Raw genomic sequence first — 20,370 nt, forward strand, 5'->3', positions numbered from 1 at the left:
ATCACCTATCCATGTTTGGTTTCTAATAATTTTATATTATTGGACTTTATAAAATTATGAAATCAAAGCATCTAATGCATTTTTTTACATTATTCACCAAATTCCTAATGAAATATGTTTTTATACTCAAAAGTGTTTTTCAAAAGATGTAATTAGAAAAGAAAGTTGTAGTGATATCTGATATGGTTTTGCTCTGTTTCCCCACTCAAATTTCATCTCAAATTTTAATCCCTATGTGTTAGTAGAGGGGTCTGGTGAGAAGTGATTGAATCATGGAGACAGACTTCCCCCTTGCTGTTTTAATGATAGTGAGTGAGTTCTCATGAGATCTGGTTGTTTGAAAGTGTGTGGCACTTCCCCCTTCACTCTCCCTCTCTCCTGAAACCATGTGAAGAAGGTCCTTGCTTCCTCTTCACCTTCTGCCATGACTGTAAGTTTCCTGAGGCCTCACAGTCATGTTTTCTGTTAAGCCTGCAGAACTGTGAGTCAACTAAACCTCTTTTTTTCATAAATTACCCAGTCTCAGGTAGTTCTTCATAGTAGGGTGAAAATGTGTTAATACAGATAATTGGTTGGAGTGGGGGCACTGCTATAAACATACCAGAAACTGTGGAAGCAACTTTGGAACTGGGAAACAGGTAGAGATTGGAAGAGTTTGGAGGGCTCAGAGAAAGAAAGGAAGATGTGCAAAAGTTTGGAACTTCTCAGAAACTTACTGAATGATTTAGACCAAAATGCTGATAGTAATATGGACAATGAAGTCTATACTGAGGTGGTCTCAGATAGAGATGAAGAACTTATTGGGAATTGGAGTAAAGGTCACTATTGCTACACTTTACCAAAGAGACTGGTGGCATTGTGCCCCTGCTCTAGGGATCTATGAAAGTTTGAACTTGAGAGAGATGATTTAGGTAGGGTATCTGGAAAAAGAAATTTCTAAGCAGAAAGGTGTTCAAGATGTGGCCTGGCTGCTCCTAAGAGCATATAGAAATATGTGTTCACAAAGAGATGGTCTGAAATTGGAACTTATGTTTAAAAGGGAAGCAGGGCATAAAAGTTTAGAAAAATTGAAGTCTGACCATGTTACAGAAAAGAAAAAAACATTTTTGGGGAGACATTCAAGCCTGCTGCATACATTTGCATAAGTAAAGAGAAGCCAAATGTTAATAGTCAAGACAATGGGGAAAATGTCTCCAGGGCATGTCAGAGACCTTTGTGACAGCCCCTACCATCACAAGCCTGGAGGCCTAGAAGGGAAAAATGATTTCAGGGGACACACCCAAGGCTCTGCTGCCCTGTGCAGCCTCAGGGCATGGCACTCTGCATACTAGCCACACCAGCTCCAACCATGGCTAAAAGGGGCCAAGTTATAGCTCAGGCCATTGTCTCAGAGGGTGCAAGCCTTGATGGTTTCCATATGGTGTTGGGCCTGTGGGTGCACTGAAGGCAATAGTTGAGGTTTGGGAGCTTCCACCTAGATTTCAGAGGATGTATGGGAACAAATGGATGTCCAGTCAGAAGTCTGCTGAAGAGGTGGAGCCCTTATGGAGAACCTCTACTAGGGAAGTGGGGAAAGAAAATTTGGGGTTGGAGCCCCCACATAGAGTCCTCCCTGGGGCACTGCCTAGTAGAGCTGTGAGAAGAAGCCACTGTTCTCCAGATCTCAGAATGGTAGATCCACGGACAGTTTACATCATGTGCCTGGAAAAGCCACAGGCACTCAATGCCAGACCATTAAAGCAGCCGTGGGAGCTGTACCCTGCAGAGCAAGAGGGGTAGAGCTGCCAAGGGCTTGGAAACCCACCCTTTGCATCAGTGTGCCGTGAATGTGAGACATGGAGTCAAAGGAGATCATTTTGGAGCTTTAAGATATTTAATGACTACCCTCCTGGGTTTTGGACTTTCATGGGTTCCGTAGCCCCTTTGTTTTGGCTAATTTCTCCCATTTGGAATGGAAATACTTACCCAATTCCTGTACCCCCATCGTGTCTTGGAAGCAACTAAACTGTTTTTAATTTTACAGGCTCATAGGCAGAAAGGATTTGCCCGGTCTGAGATGAGTTTTTGGACTTTGATTTTTGAGTTAATGCTGGAATGAGTAAAGACTTCTGGAGACTGGTGGGAAGGCATGATTGGTTTTGAAATATGAGAAGGGCATGAAATTTGGGAGGAGCCAGGGGCGGAATGATGTGGTCTGGCTCTGTGTCCCTACTCAAATCTCATCTCGAATTGTAATCTCTATGTATCAGGGAGGGCCTGGTGGAAGGTGACTGAATCATGAGGGTGGACTCCCCCCTTGCTGTTCTCATGATAGTTAGTGAGTTCTCATGAGATCTTTGTTTGAAAGTGTGTGGCATTTCCCCCTTCACTCTCCCTCTCTCCTGAAACCATGGGAAGAAGGTCCTTGCTTCCTCTTCGCCTTCTGGCATGATTGTAAGTTTCCTGAGTCCTCCCAGTCATGCTTCCTGTTAAGCCTGCAGAACTGTGAGTCAACAAAACCTCTTCTCTTCATCAGTTACCCAGTCTCAGGTAGTTCTTTATAGCAGTGTGAAAATGGACTAATAGAACATGTGAAAACTATAAACAATGTTTCAACTTTTTATAAACTTACTGGGATAATAGTTCCACTAGCTCAAGTTAAATCAATGGGGTATTTATATTCAAAATAGAAGAAAAGAACCAACCACTTTGAAATCTCATTGTCTTAAAGACAGTAAGATAGAAATGTTGCTCTGTAAAGAGCATTAACAAATATTAAAATGTCTTTAAGAAATATTGTTATTTCAAGGAAATAATACAAGTAACAAAAATGAAAGTATGTACAGTTGTTTGACATGATGGAGAGTCTAGATTTTTTATAACTGAAAACATAAAGACATTTCACCAAGTAAAGAAACCACCATATTATCTATTCATGTTGTAATACATTATTTCAAGGTTCTTATTTTCAACATGAGTTATAAGAGTCCCAGAAGTCTACAACAAAAAGAATAAATGAAGAAAGAATATTGTTGGATAGTACTATCAAGGCAGGCAAATTTATAGTATTTTCTGTTAATACCATAATATTAAAATAATTATGCCTTTAATCAAATTTTAGAGTTTAAGCATTAGCCATGTATTTTCTTTAACTATCTTTATACTAAAAATACTCATAAGTTGTTTATGTGTTCTTCAAATAACAATGAAGGACATTTAACAATTCCTGATACTGAGACATGACAGAAATTTTTCCTGTGGATACTTTAGAGAAAATAACAACATAAAAAGCATGCATTTTAAAACATCCTTACAGCAAATACAGCTATTTCTTTTAACATCCCTCAATGTTATGAATGTAATGAAATGGTTACATAGTAAAAAAAAAAAATGTTACATAAAAGAGATCCTTTGGAGATTAATGGGTTTAGAAAACAATATAGTCCACACAAAAATTTTTGTTGGTATTGTTGAATCCATGGATATATTTCAGAGCAGATTTTTTTTTTTTTTTTTTTGGAAATCAGACACTGAAGAGAATTGAAGGTGGGGGGGTTGGAGAGTGAATAGAACATCACCATAGAGAAATGCACATAAGCACAGTATTTTGCATAGGTATTTCCAAAAGTTCCACAATGCACAAACATAAACTGCAGCTTTTCAAACTGCAGGTCCAAGCCTATCAGAAATTGATGAAATCACTCCGATGGGCTGGAATGGGCAGTTTACAAAGCAAAATGCTTCTGGTAAGGTTTTGGTGGTAGCAATACGGTTTTGGAATCTCCTTTAATTTCTCCATGAAAATAGACAGGCAAGCAAGAATAGCAAATCTAGAAACATCTACAAGAAAACTTTAGAAACCTGTAATGCAAGTGTGAGCATATGGGGACAGACCATAAAGAACTATGAGACACAGAGGGAATCACCATCTGACTGGCAGGAAGTGGAGAGAGGGGAACTGGCTTGATAGTCCTAAGAATAATGAACAATCTAATTGCCATAGAGAACTCACTGGAAATTGCAGCAGGCCACTTTGAGAACAGAAGCCAAAACCACAAAGGGTTTCTACGGGACTCAATTCATGAATAAATACAGAGTGTTAAAGTATGATGTGGTCTAATGGTGCCCAAGGACTCTGAATCCTATAGAGTACTGAACTAATATACCATACTGATTTTAGAGACAAATTCCCCTGCTGAGGATTAGAATTCAATGAGAATAGTATCCAAATTGAACAGAGAGAGAAACAGGAATGACAAAGGAAAAAGAAGGTTCTGATAAAAATTGAGGGGAAGAACAAAGGATGCCCATCTCAAAAAGCATGAGATACGATCTTTATCATTGTCTCAACCAAAGAGGGAGCTCTAGAGCCAAGAAGCCAAAAAAACTGTCTTGACCTACTCTCCCTCCTTGAAAGAACAAAATTACCTTCCTACAGTCCAGGAAAACCTGCCAGAAAAACACGTCCCCAGAAAAAAGATGTATATATATATATATATATATAAAATTTACACATATGCCTAATATTTTGATATATGATAAAAGAAAAAATAAAATAATAAAAGTTATGAAAGGATAACATATGTCAGAATTATAAAAACTTACTAATGAGGTGATTGGGGAAAAAATGAAGATTTAGAAAGAGAAAAGAAAAAGATAATTTGAAAAGAGAACACAGGAAAGAAATAAAATTAAAACAAATATATTTTGATAAATAAAGATTAAACTAGATGGAACACAAAAGAGAACAAACACAACAGATAATACCTTGAGAAAAATCGAATAAGAGAAAGAGGAATGTTTTTAAAAGTTAAAAAGATAAAAAAGATGAAAGGAATTTGAAAGAAGGTGATGGAACAGACGCAATGAACATCCAAAATACATATAATGCATTAATTAGAACAAATAATACAAACCATAATCTTAGAAAACTTTTTTGAAAAATTTAACAAAATTGTATTTTGTTAATTTAACAAAGCTTTCCTGAAATAAAAGACACTTTGAAATTAATATTGAAAGGTTGCCTGTCACACCTAGGAAAACTGATCCAGAATGGACTAAGGCAGATATATCCTAGTGAAGCTACTGGGCTTGAAAGAACAAAAACAGAAAAATTTTCAGCCTTCGAGGCAAAAAAAAAAATTAAAAAGACCAAGTAGTTTATAAGGAAAGAAAATCAGGCCGGGCGCGGTGGTTCACGCTTGTAATCCCAGCACTTTGGGAGGCCAAGGCGGGCGGATCACGAGGTCAGGAGATCGAGACCACGGTGAAACCCCGTCTCTACTAAAAATACAAAAAATTAGCTGGGCGTGGTGGCGGGCGCCTGTAGTCCCAGCTACTCGAGAGGCTGAGGCAGGAGAATGGCGTGAACCCGGGAGGCGGAGCTTGCAGTGAGCCGAGATTGCGCCACTGCACTCCAGCCTGGGCGACAGAGCGAGACTCCGTCTCAAAAAAAAAAAAAAGAAAAGAAAATCAGATTGCTACCAGACTTTTGCACAGCAATATTTTATGCCAAAACACAATAGAGTAATGTATTTTAAATCCTCAAGGAAAAAAAATGAAAGTCACAGCTTTTATTTGTAGCCAAACTGATTTTCAAGTATAAAAGTGTCAGACAAATTAATACAAATATGCAAGAATTCAGAGAAAATTCTTGTACCTTTCATAAGTAATGATCCAGAGAACAAACTTCAGATATCTTAAAAGAATGGAGAGACATCAAAATTTAAAAAAATAAAATAAATAAACTAATGGTGACATTAAATATATATTTACCCAACTATGACTAATTGATATTTACAAGACAGATAGCATAATATGTAATGGCAATATGCTTTTCCAGTATAGATGCAAAACTAAGGTGAGAGTGGGAGTACATAAGAAAAATAGAACATATGCTCTGTGTCTTATAGTTTAGATGAACAAAACAGAATAGAATAAAGAAGAAAATAAAATATCAGGATAATCATACATAGTAACACTAAATATTATTTTGCAAAAATTTTGTTTTTATTATATATAAATCTGTATTGGGTCAATATGTAAAAATTATTGCTTGTGGGTTGTGGTTAAAATAATTTGAGAACCACCGTACTTGAGGACCTTGAACCTGAGACTTAAGAAGCCTTTTGTAGAATATCTGCAATGCATATATTTTGGTAAATTTTCACAAAGTAGTTTTTCCTTCAGCTAAAATATTGATAATTTTGTAAGGGCAGCAATACCAAGGATATTGATTCTAAAAATTATCTAGAGTTCTACCATATTTCATCAACTCTAAGAGACATATTTTTTCACATTTTAACATCTCTGAAAGCAGAATATTTTACATTTACAGTGCCTTGCAATTTACAGTGTCTTACAATTAGCTTCAACACTTTCTTTTCTTCCTACATTACATAAATAATTACATTGTGATTCTCAGCCAATGGCATCTTTGATATAGAGACATTTTTGATATGGAGACATCTACTATTTTCCTGTTATCTGCACGATGGTTCATCACATGTTTTACCTGTGAAGGAGTTGCTGTCTTGTGGTCAAAGTAAAAAATCTTGACTAGTACAATAGAAATCAATGTCACCTTGATCCCAAGGTAGTAAAAATTATAAATAGTTATTATTTGGAATAAAAAAATACCTCCTAGTTATGTAACACTATAGATACAAGAAAATATTTTATCACTTACACTGTACTTTTTAAATCTATCTCCCAAAATTTAAAAGCTTAATAGCTGAGATAGAAACATTTATAAATATGATTTATTGACTGTTTTATAAATGTTGGTCTTACAGAAATCAGATTACAAGCAAAGTAGAAATTTGAATAAAGTTGAAAACAAACCTATGGTATTAATGCCATTTATATCACTGGTGCTCAGTGACATTATATAAATTATTTCTGTGATGATAATAAACACAAACATGATGACATTTTAAAACATTGAATATGTTAATATAAATAAGAAGTATAACTGAGGGTACAATCACAACTATCATAGTTTTTATATGATAACGTCATACTTTGTCAGTCAATGTATGAGTCTGGGCCCAATCAGGAGATAAAAATCACACAGTAATTTAAGCAGGAGATGTTTAAAATGAAGAATTTTCAGTTATGAGAGGAGAGCAGCTGTGAAGATGTAAAGAGAACACTGAAGTGTACCCTAAAGTTGAGGGAGCAGACTAAAGAAGGACGAACTTGGAAGGAGGGTCCTCTTCTCAAGGCTAAGGTTCAGACGTAATTGGAGAAAATATTATTGTAGCCCACTGGAGGGCAGAAAAGTTTACTGTATCGCCGGCGGTTAGAAAAGCATGAAATAATCCTTGAGGGTGCAAGGGATTCACAGCTAGCAGGAAGATGTGCAAAGTGTGTAGGAGAGCTGCTGCAGGTTAGAAGCCTGGAGCATGCAGTGTCAACATTGAGAGTCCTGCAGGAAGCGGGTCACCTGGCCCAGGCCAAGGATACAAGGTAGTTCCAGGAACTACACACACACACTGGTCACATGGTCCAGCAGAAGAGCACTGCATGTCTTCCCACCACTGACTAACCAGGCAGCAGAAGCAAGAATGAAAATACACACAGGCACCAGGAAAAGTTAACTTCTTCGTGCAATTTCCCTCTCACACCCCCTGGCTAAATTTACAACATGCTCTCAAAAAGAAAAAAACCATCAAGGGTTCAATACAGACCCTGAGGACAGGTATTCAAGGGTGAATTTGGAGCTGAGAGGCAATAAATGAATGACTGGCACAGCAAGCAATCAAACATATCTTTGAAGTATCCGCTTTAAGGAAGGCTTTGTAAACCCTGGGTTAGGTACTAAGAAAAACACTATAATTGGGAAGCTGTATGGTATAGCAGGAAGAGAGGAATAGATCGGAGAGAAATGGATGTAAAGAATTATACTTGGGCTGGGAACAGTGGCTCATGCCTGTAGTTCCAGCACTTTGGGAGCCCAAGGCAGAAGGATCACTTGAGCCAGGGAGGTCAAGGCTGCAGTAAGCTGTGATTGTGTGCCCCTGCACTCCAGCCTGGGTGACACAGCAAATCCATCTCAAATAAACAAACAAAAGAATTAACTAACAGACTTGCCAGGAGTCCCAAAGGTAGTGAATATCAGAGGATTGCATTTTAAATTCTTAGAAATTCATGACTAGCACTATGGTACTTAACCTGGCATTGAAATTAGACTACAGCTGTCTCAGGGTCCCATGACTTGAAAACGTGTTGCAAATTGCAAGTGACTCTATCAGCAAACAATGAAGAGTATACCCTATGAATCTAGCATCTTTGTAAATCACAGAGACAGTAGCTACTTCCTTCTTCTGCAATTGTGCTAGAGAATCCCCATCTTCTTCCTGCACTACACACACACACACACACACACACACACACACACAGACTTCAAGGCACAAAAGTGGTGTCTATCATGGAAACTTCCTGGGTCTATCTGTGAACATCTTTAAATCTTATAAAAACAACCCTTGGCTAACTTTTTAAATTTAAAATATTGTTTTAAGTTTTTTAAAGTTTAAAATAAACATTTTTAAGCTAAAAGAGTTAATATACATCAATTTTAGGAAGAATTGACAGAGAATACAAAAGCAAAATTTGACAATTCACAGATAATTCTGTTTGCTATGTATTGGTATGCCTGCTATTTTTCCCGAGTCAATGAGTTCTTTCCTTGTTTAAATAATTTTTAATGTCATATAATTAATTTCAGACAATCCAGATAGTCTTTCAAACTTATGTACAGTAGAACAAACTTTAGTTCTGCTCACAACACACTGCTCTAAGTATTAAAATATGTCTAAGGGCTGAACGTAAGAGAATTATGGCCAAAAAAAAAAAAAAAAACCAATTCTTGAGAAAAGATATTTTCTCAAGAAACTATCACCATCAACTGTGAGTTTGTTGATATTTTTAAAATCTTTCCTTGGGTATTTATGGTACAGTTTAATTTTAATTGTCAAGGCACTCATTTTGCCGTTGGGAGTGTAATGTATTTCCCGTGCTTTTCTTCTCTGTGGTTCCCTGTGTAGCCATTTCACTATTACTGAATATTACCACCAGAGGGTAGGCAGGATAAGGGCAAATCAGTGAAACCAAAAATTGCTACTTGAAAGCGGCTCTGGCAAAAATTTCAGAAAGTAGCTGAGACGACTCACTATTAATTAGAGTCTCTGCTAGTCCAGTGGACAACAGCAGAAATAATTTACAAATGTGTGGTCTTCAGAATCTTCCTTTCAATGAATGAGCATGATCATGACAGTGAAGAGAAAGGAACGAAGAGCCTATTTTTCTGCTGCTTCTCTTTCCTTCTGCATGATGTTTCTTTCAAATCTGCATAAATCATACATCTCACACTTGATGCAATTTACAATAACAGCAAACTCTAATAAAACAAGTTTTCTCAATTATTTGAAACCAAATGGCTTTTTTAAATCCTGGGAATCTAAATACGGGAAGCATTTCATATGGGATTTTCTTGAAAGGATTTTTTTTTTTTTAATAAGCATTTTCTTTTGTTTTGTTCTGTTTTAAATCCCGCTGGTTAACACTTGAAGAACAATTTCCTGTAGTGTCTCTGTAAAGCTGCAAATGCCACGTCAGTGAGGGCCAGACTGTAATATGGACCGTGTGGTACGGGTAATAATTGATGAAACGAAAGTGGCCCTTTCAGAGAATATTATATATAAAAAAGCCCACACATTTAATAGAACTAAGACATTACCACTGAGCAAGAGAAAAAACTCCACCTGTACGAACCAGAAACAAGTGAAGTTTGAAAATAAAAACTTAATAAGAGTAGTCGAAGGACACAAGTAGATCCTTGGGAAAAAAAAAAAAAAAAAAAAAGAGCTATTCAGTCATCCTCTCCTTTGGTTTCTGCAGATGCTTCTCAACCCGTCCTGACATGGAGGGATTGTGCCTCACTCCTACCTGCAGATCCACGTAGATTTTCAGGTAAATACAATGTGAAGATATTTGTTACTGATGGATGATAGCTCCTTTTTAAGTCATTTTTTAAATTTTTGCAAATTGTTACCATGGCAAATTTCAATTTTGTTGAAATGGCAAATAAAATATTCTCTCATAATCAAATGTGTAGGGTTTTACAGGAAGCTTTTTTCCATTTTTAGATAAACCCAAATATTTGCAACTGACACAAAATAACAAGAAATAACTCAATATAGTCCCTCAACTACTTATATTGCATAAAATTTTCCAAGGCATCTCTCATTTTAAAGCTGGTGTATTTAGTACCATATCCTATGTCTGATGTAAACCACGTTTGGGGACTAAAATATCTTTTTTTAATCATTTAAGTTCTCTAAACTTCAGAATCACTATTAATTCTGAATAGATTAGTTCTGATCATTCTGGGCAAACAAACTTTTCAATTATAATCATTTTCATTAGCATTACTTGAGGAGTTTAGGCAATATTGTTTAAGGTGAAAACCGTTAGGAATATAATTCCCGAACATAGAGATGTAAGAATTTAAAAAAATAACTTAGACAGGCTTTCTTGATGTATAATACGGTTCTCATTTTTGTTTGTGTGTGCCCACTACTTAAGAGTCTGTAAATTTTTTAAAAAATTATTTTAAAGCGTATCTATTGTGGATCTTTGTGAGAGAAGTGGATGCAGATATAAATGGTTATATTACTTTGGATCATGAAGAAAATGCAGTTTTAAAAGGCTTTTTTTTGTGCAACCCTATTCAGAAGAAAACATTAAGGTTGGGTTTATATGCACAACATGCTTCACCCTTTCTTGACTATTAAAACCACTAATTAGCAGCTGTTCAATTCCTTAAAATAGTCAAGCTGTGCATGCTGTAGCTAAGGACAGAATGCACAAGTAAAAGAAAACAAGTAGTAAAACTATTGTTTCCCTTTTAAAAGATAATTGTTTAATAGGATCTTATGTCTTGATTCATTGTCACAATGTGAGCCTGGGTCCTACTAAAAAACAGTAAATTCCCAAATACTTGTCAAGCATAAACATGTTTTCTTTATACTATTAGAAATGTTAGTACAAAACAAAACTGAATAGCTGGAGTAACATTTATTGGCTGATTATATATAAATTAATAAATACTAACATTTATTCCATAGTTCCCATTGTTATTTTCAAAATTCTATAGCAAAATAATAAATTCATGTTGAATTTTAGATTTATACAAAATAGGAAGAAATGGTTGAATTGGTTAAATAATCTCCTCATAGCTAGTAATTAATAACTATTTTAAAATTAAGTATTATTTGCCAAATTCAAGGGCCATTACATTTTCAGAAATAATAGCATTTAATTATGTGTGCCAGAAATAACAATTAAGATATATTTATAACAGAATACATTCTATTGATTTCAACTTGGTCATATGAAATATTTGCTTTGTCATTTTCTTGTAAGTTCCACATTTCTTGGAGTCACTTATTTTTGTTAGCTTGGAAATTAGGATCAAAATACTGTATACCTAAAATATGTTGAAACTTGAAATTAAAAGTATTTGATAGGACAACGAAATTCACCATCTTTTGAATAAAGTGTCTTTTTCACATGTGGCAAATAAGTCACTGTGTCACAAATGATTTAAAAATATTTCCATAGTATAATTTGAAATAATAAGGAAATAAAAGTTGTTTGTTGTTTAAAATGTAAAACTTGCATATATTTTCATTTCTTAAATCACAAAACATCAAAAATAATTCACAGAATAGAGGGAATGTTACTTCAAGAAACTGTTAAATTAGAAAATGTATAATAGTCATAAAATGAAAACAAAGTAATTCTAGAATTAACAAAAATATTTTCAAGAAAATCTGCAGTCAACTGTTAATTGTATCCTATTAAAGTTCTTACAAAATAAAGACAAAATGACTCTGGGTTGTGTTATAATACATATGCTATAGCATATATTCCAGGAATTTACCCTTCACACTAAGCGATTAAGTTCAAAGTCCTAATTAAGAGAAACAAGAAAATGTTTTCCTTTCGTTTTCAGATGTACTTCTTAGTTTTTCTTTATTTAGCCAATATAAACCAATAAAAATTAACATAAACAGAATCATACATATTCCCTGGCTTTCCTTTTCTTTTGGGGAATGTAAGCTTTAAAGGAAGTGCACATGAAGCTTCTTCTTTACACCAACTGCAGCCATTAAGCAGCATTTCAAGATATATATAAATCTACACATGCCTATGTTGTTTTGAAAAGTTGAATTTAAACATCCATACACAGCTGGTGGGAATGTAAACTGCTAAAACCAATGTGTGAAAATGATTTGACTGTACTTGGTAAAGTTTAATATATCCATACTATATGACCATCCCTGTGTATAATACTATAGGCTGGAGAAATTCTTCCACCTGAGCAGAAGAGGCATGTCCAACCTCATAGCGATGTTGCTCACAGTAGCAAAAAATATATAAATCAGTCAAAAGTCCAATAACACTGGATAAGATAAGTAAACTCTGGCACATTTGTACACTGGAATGCTTTATGGAATGGAAAATCAATGAACTATAGTTATAGGTATCAGTGAAAAAGAATCTTAAAAAAAAACTAAATGTTAAATGAAAAACCAAGTAATAGAGGAATATAATATGATTCCATTGATTTCAATTTCCAAAACAGGCAAATGAAACACCAGATTGCTTAGGAAGACACCCAATGCACTAAAATTATAAAGAAAAGTGAGGCAAGGATTAGCGTCAAATTCAGGGTACAGGCAACTCCTGGGTACTATGGGAAGGGACATAAGGTGGGAGGGTGTGCACTCAGCTGACTTCCAAGGTGCCTGTACTGTCTTGTCTCTCAAGGTGGATGGCAGGCACACAAGATTTCAGTTTTTTTGGTTTTCGTTTTTTATAATGTTACTGGGTTTTCTTTATATGTACCACATTTCACATCATAACAAAGATAATAATAACGAAATCAAGTTAAGTCACATAACTATTAGCAAATTGCTGGTAATTTCTCATTAATTTCAAAACAATCTGTTGGCTAACTTTTTGTCTTCTCTCAGCCAGTACACAATCAAATGTGCAATAAAAGTGTGTGTGTTAAAGTTCAAAGCAAACCAAGAGACATATCAATCCTAACATACAAAGAACTAAATCTAAATGTTTCAGAGGCAAATTACAATACAGATAAGAGTTTAGGGGGGCAGTAGTTCTTAATAAAATTGCAGTGGATCTTAGCCAAAAAAAGACAGGAAGAATTTGAAGGATACACATTGAGGATACATGTCAGACTGGTGGGGTAGAGTTTGACAAAGCCACCCGCTCAGTTGTATTAGGCCCTTCAAAAGGGCGCAATTCTCTTCCTCTCCTTCTCCTTCACCTCCAGCAACCCTCAACTTTGACTCTTAAGGTGGTCTGAAGGACACCCTTATATATATTTACGTTTACATTTTGTTATTTCAAATTGAAGAACCCAGTCGTCACACTCATTCACACACCTGCAACAAGCATTGATAGAGAGCCTATGTACCAGGCACCTTTCCGAATAAAGCAGTGAACAAAACAAACTAAAACCTAAAATTCAAGACATTCAAAAACATCTAAATAAAGTACAAGTCACTTATCTAATAGTATTAACACCATTGGTTAGTCTGTTAATGGAAAAACACATCTATGTACTTTAAGTTAAAACACGTAATGTTTACAAATACACATAGACACCCACATTTCATTCACCAATCTTTTGATATAGAGTCAAATCCTTTTCTTTAAATATGAACCCATTGATTGGAATTCTACATCAGCTTTCTTACCTAAGCCATTCACATAATGCATTGTGTACAATTTCCAGGTTCAGTTTCTTTCAAGTGGGACAAGAACTTAAGACTAGCTCAAAGTTACAATTAAAGACACTATAACCAGCTGAGAACTGACTTTTGGGTTTTCATAATTTTTTTCCCCACTGTCAGTCCCCCACAACTAGTTTAACAGTAATTTTATCACTTGCTTTTCAGAGAACATTCAAAAATATTCTATTTAGCTTCCCTATAAATATCTATTTTCTTTTCAAACTTATCTTGCATCATTTATATAATTTTTAATTAAATTATATCATTAAACTAACAACTAAAATGGACATAAACAGGTTTGGGAAGTAATACGATTTAAGGTTGTAACCCTAAGGTTGTTGATAAGTATATAACTCAACTACTGGGGTCAAAAATGCGCAGACTAACCTATCAGAGAGGAGTCCACTATTCCTAAACGCTCAGTGTCTTTGGCATCAGTCAGCCTATTTGACAAAGAAATGAAAAGGTTCTGTTAACCCAGTATCAGTTAAGAAGAGGCAGGTTATGAGAAAGAACAAGTACTATCAAAACAATAGCAACAACAATAAAGTGTTGTGAGCCAGGAAACACACATTCTGGAGAACACTGTGGGAAGAAGATTTCTGCACGGAAGATATTAACCTCTACAATTCAGTTGATATGCTGTTTGGGGGACTTAAATTCTGTCCTAAAACCTAGTTGGTTTTGGTGTGTGAACCGCTTTAATAGGTGCAAAGTCCTCAGCACATTAAAGTTAGCAAGAAGAATGGCACTGTTTCCTGGGGTCCCAAGGAAGAGTGAATGGCTTTGATTAGCTACTGCAAGAAAACTAGTGTCAGAAACCTACTGGCATTGCCTTATTAAAAACTGTACATTGAAGAATGAAAACTCACGTCATCCTAAACCACATTCTAAAAACCAGAACACAGCCAAAAGCTAAGTTTCAAGTTTCACAATAGTCTTGTAGAGTCGGCAGTGCTGATGCTCTTTTGTGCAGACATGTGGACCCCAAATAAAGGTTCATACTTGACACAGGGGTTGCTCCAGGCAGCACCAACCAGGCAACACACAACAAAAGGGGGCCTGAGTGGGCCCAGAGGAGCGGAAGGGGAAGGACTCTTGGCTCGCCGGCTCTGAGACAAACACTCTCTCCTTGTAATGGGCTGGGCAGCAGCAGGACACTCCCTGGCAAGCTGCAAGCCAGACCTGGGGGTGACACCCCTGAGCATGCTAGGGCTACTATTTCTCTGAAAAGAAATCTATTTGAAACTGGTAAACAATAAAATTATGAAATGCAAAGATAAACTAATAGAAATGAATACGCTGTTGATCGTGGAACAAAAGGGGTTTAAACTGCGGGGGTCCACTTACATGCAGATTTTTTTCCAATAAAATTTACACCAGTGCGTCTGCCTCTCCTACCTCCTCTTCCCCCTCTTCCACCTCCTCCTCAGCCTAGTCAACGTGAAGACTAGGAAGATAAAGACCTTTATGATGACCCATTTCCATTTAATATGGCAAATACATTTTCTCTTCCTTTTGATTTTCTTAATAACATTTTTTTCTCTAGCTTACTTTACCATAAGAATACAGTATATAATACATATAGCATACAAATTATGTGTTCATGGACTCTTCACGTTACCTTTAAGGACTCCGGGGAGTCAGGTTCTTCAGTGATTTTCACGTCTGTGGGGGTCTTTATCCTTAACTCCCATTTGTTCAAGGGCCAACAGTATTGTAATAAATTTTAAAATAAAGCCATATAAAAGTAAAACAAGCAAGGCTGATACACACACACACACACACACACACGCGCGCCCCTTTTCCTGGTCAGGATCAGGTAGAAGGGAGAGGGCCCGGGAGCTTCCCATGGCCAAGGGCACAGGTGCAACTCTGGCCAAGGAGGTGCCCAGCTGTGCCTAGCGAGGTCCAGTGCTGTTCTCTAAGGGAACTTGGCCCAGAAGCGAAGCTTGCCTCTGTGCCTGGGACCATGGATTCTCCTAACCATCCAGGCCTGCAAGCCCTGCCTCTCAGAATCTTCAAGTCTTGTTCCGCCACCTCATCCCTTGGGGCTGAAGACTGGTGGACTCTGGTTGTGTCCGAATACAGTGCTGGTCCTGGACACACACCACACAAAAACTGCACAGGTTTCCAGCTCTCCTCTCACCCTGCCCACCCTACTGAACCTTTTTTCACTGACCTGCTTTGAGTTGTTGAAATACTCTTTGATTTCTCCTGAAGTACTTGAACCCAGATTTTTTAAAAGAAGCTTTATAGCTTCCTTTTACAATTTCTTCCCTTCAGGTCCTTTTCTACCCACCTGGTGCAGGCATGTGCATGTATTCACACATCTCACCTTGGCAGGCTGTTTCCCTGCAGATCCTCCAATGATGGTCTCTACAGTTTACCTTAATTTTGCTATTTTTTTTTCAGGAGGTTGCAATACAATGGTATTTTCCATAGATGTAAAGAGATGAATGTTACTTATGGACTGTGTATGAACCTGCACCTAGGATCATGTCCCAGGAGACTTGGAATTTCTGCTGTCTTTCTCAGACTGCTGTGAGCCGGCTATAACTGGCCAGTTGAACTCCAGCTTAAAACAAAAACTTCTCAATAACACACCTGCCACCAGATGTGTAGAACAAACTACCTTTGTTTGACTGATTCAATGCTTTCCTCCCCTAAACTTTTAAAAGTGTTGAATGGCATAGAGTTCTGCTTTCCTTAGAAACAAATTTTAAGGCTGGGTGTGGTGGCTCATACCTGTAATCCCTGCACTTTGGGAGGCCAAGGCAGGCAGATCACCTGAGGTCAGGAGTTTGAGACCAGCTGAGGCAGGAGAATTGCTTGAACACAGGAGGTAGAGGTTGTAGTGAGCTGAGACCACGCCGCTGCACTCCAGCCTCGGTGACAGATTGAGACTCCAAAAAAAGAAAAAAGAAAAGAAAAAAGAAAAGAAAAGAAAAGAAAGAAAAGAAAGAAGGAAGGAAGGAAGGAAGGAAGGAAGGAAGGAAGGAAGGAAGGAAGGAAGGAAAAGAAAGAAGGAAAGAAAGAAACCAAGAAAGAAAGAGAAAGACAAAGAAAGAAAGAAGAAAGAAAGAGAAAAAATAAAGAAAAAGAAACTAAAATTATTGAATTTTAAGAATTTCACATTCACTGGAATAACTAGAGACATGCTTGTGTTGTTAAAATCAAGGTTTGGGGAGAAAAGAATCAAGGTTTGGAATCACTAGAGTGAACCGTCCTAGGCATTTTGATTTCACACTCCAATCTTTTATTCATTTACATTTTTAATTTTTATCAAACAAATAAAATTTAAAATGTTCAGATTTTTAAATTTTTATTTTAATTTTATTCTCTTGGTAAAAAGAAATGCCATTCGCTAGTCATCACCATTATTGTCCTTTCTTAAAAGGTGTTTTAACCCCACAGAAATAAGCTGGCTATAACCTCACAATAAAATCTACAACACTAAATCGTTAGACACCAAAATTTACAAAAGAACTCACTGGTGTTATGCTTTTTTTTTTTTTTTTTACTATTTTTGCCATAACCAATGTAGACATTGGTATGGAATGGCACCAGTGTGATGGCGGGTGTTTATGAGCCACACTCTCCTAAATCACTTCAATGGCTGAATATGTAAAGCAAGAGCACTTTGGGGTGCACACTTCCATCCTTGCTCTCATCTGCCAGCCAACCTCACTGAGGGAAAGCTCCCTTTCCCTCTTTCCTAGATATTGGCATATATGCTAACCATGAAGATGAAAAAGCTTAACAATTAGGCTACCGTCAGAGGTCTCTTCTTAAGTCTGCCTTCTAGAGGATGCATGCTTAAGAGGAAAAGCATACTTACGGGAAATTGCTGTTAGGGTACTGTGGCTGCACCACTTTCCATAATGGCAAGTTCTGGTTTGGGATAAGAAGAGTGTACAGCAGGGTGGCACGCCACTTGAGCAGTGCAAGTGGAAAGAAAAAGGTCTTATCTCTGGGATATTTCAACAACATGCCATGTGTTCAGGGGAGAAAGGTGACTAGGTATCTAGTAATATTGTAACCCATCCCTATAGTAGAGATGTAGATCATGAATGATTCTTTTTCAGATTTCTTTATGCATGTTGACTTTATGAGCTGAATATTAAAATTAGTATGGTAGAAGGGAATTGGACAGACCCAACTCAGTCACTTGAACCTGTTAAGACTTTGTATAAAATTCTGTCACTTCTCTGAGCCTCTGTTTCATCTTTTGTGAATCAGTGATAGTAACCTCTATTTTACTAAGTCACTGTGAGAATTAAAACTGCTGTTATATGAAAGGATATTTTCTTGACAAGAATATATTAGAGGAAATAGCTATATATATTTGCATAATTAACTAGACATGAGAATGAGTGTATTAGACTGTTTTCATGCTGCTGATAAAGACATACCAGACACTGGGTAATTTATAAACAAAAGGAGGTTTAATAGACTCACAGTTCCACGTGGCTGGGACAGCCTCGCAATTATGGCAGAAGGCAGAAGACACGTCTCACATGGTGGCAGACAAGAGACAATGACAGCCATGCAAAGGGGAAACCATCACATCTCATGAGACTCTTTCACTAACAAGAGAACAGTATGGGGGAAACTACCCCAATGATTCAATTATCTCCCACCCAGTCCCTCCCACAACATGTGGAAATTGTGGGAGCTACAATTCAAGACGAGATTTGGGTGGGGACACAGCCAAACCATATCAATGTGTTATAAACATTAGGAAGGATGAAGCAAGATACTTATTACCTGCACATGATACGATTGTATATCTGAATTGGAAGTATATAGAAGTCTTAGGAAACAGGCTTTCTTATCCTGGCCTTAATGCAAGAATTGGGTTTCACATTTTTCCTTGGCCAGAGGCCATGAACAGTTACAGGCCAGAAGAAGAGGAACTCTCAGGGATGCAGGTAAATATGTGCATCCACAGACTTTAAAAGAGTTGAGTAAATTACAGTAGTTCCCGACTTCCCTTTACAGTTTAGGGAAGAAAAAATAAGGGAGGATGGCTCCTGGTCGTCTCTTTTACACCAGAATATTTGTTCCAGGGGTCATGACCCAATAGCTTTCCTCTGGCTTCCCCTGGCCGCTGTGCACTGAGATCACATGGGAAAGGACCCATTTTCAGGTTTGTCAGAGACAACACTGCTCATTAAGCACTATCAGGGTTTTCTGGGGTCTTAATGATATAAAGGTAAAGGTGGTGGCAAGAACATGTGGGCCATAATGGCAGCCACAACAACCACACCCTTTGCTAAAGAAGCAGCAACATGTAGCGGATAGGAGTGCAGATTCTTCAGCCACACTGCCTCAGTGTGAATCTCAGATCCACCACTTCTCAACTGTATAACCTCAGGAAAGTTAATTAATCTCTCTCAGTTTCCTTGTCTATAAAATATGGACCGTAACAATACTAAGACCTGCTTCGTATCATTTTTTTTAGAATTAAATGAGGTAATAGTTGCAAAGCACCTACAAAAATGTAAGCACTATGTGAATATTTGATAAATAATTTTTCTTAAAGAGTTATTCTTCTAAGAAGGCTACGTAATGATTGAGTGAATGAAATGCTTAAGCGTCTCTTATCTAATTTCCAAGATCATTTTTGTTTTGTTTTGTTTTGTTTTGGTATTAGCATTAGCTTTTTTATTCCTAGGAGAACTATAAAAAAATCATAAATATCCTTTGAACTATGAGAAAGCTTAGCCTAACCTCCATCCAGTCTGGTTTTTCTACTGATTTCTCAAGTTTCTCATCTCAGAATAGAAATCACTGATATGTGTTATATTTGTTATAATTATTTTACATATGAATGCTGTAATTAATAATCTTTATCAACAGTGCCCACAGCCAACTGAGGATGGATGCGGTTCCACAGAGATGCCTCTTCATTTAACTTCATTCTGTTCAAGTTCATACTGAACAGATAATTACCTTTTGATCCTCTCCCTCCTCCTCACTTGTACCTAGGTCACATAGTTGTCTATCTATCGATAGTAGCTATACTCATTCTTTTTTTTTTTTTTTTTTGAGACAGAGTCTCACTCTGTCACCCAGGCTGGAGTGCAGTGGCGCCTCCCGGGTTCAAGTGATTCTCTTGCCTCAGCCTCCAGAGTAGCCAAGATTACAGGCACCCACCACCATGTCCGGCTAATTTTTTTTTCTTTTTTTTTGTATTTTTAGTAGAGATGGGGTTTCACCATGTTGGCCAGGCTGGTCTCCAACTCCTGACCTCAGGTGATCTAGCTGCCTCCGCCTTCCAAAATGCTGGGATTACAGTCGTGAGCCACTGCGCCCAACCACTATGCTCATTCTTAAAGCAAAAGCCTAATCATGCCTCTTCCTCCACGAACAACCAAAGCTGTACAGACCCCCCTGCATATTTCTGTTTTGTAGATTGCAGAATAAGGGTTAATCAAACTTTGCCAAGAGTCTACCTGTTTGGATGATCCCCATGGGCCTATATCCATTTATTCCCCCATAGGATTCCCTATAAATAAGAAAGAAAAAACAGGTTATATACTGTTCCAAGAGAGCT

The sequence above is a fragment of the Nomascus leucogenys genome, chromosome 5 (genome assembly GCF_006542625.1).
Source record: "Nomascus leucogenys isolate Asia chromosome 5, Asia_NLE_v1, whole genome shotgun sequence".
In the NCBI taxonomy this organism is placed as follows: Eukaryota; Metazoa; Chordata; class Mammalia; order Primates; family Hylobatidae; genus Nomascus; species Nomascus leucogenys.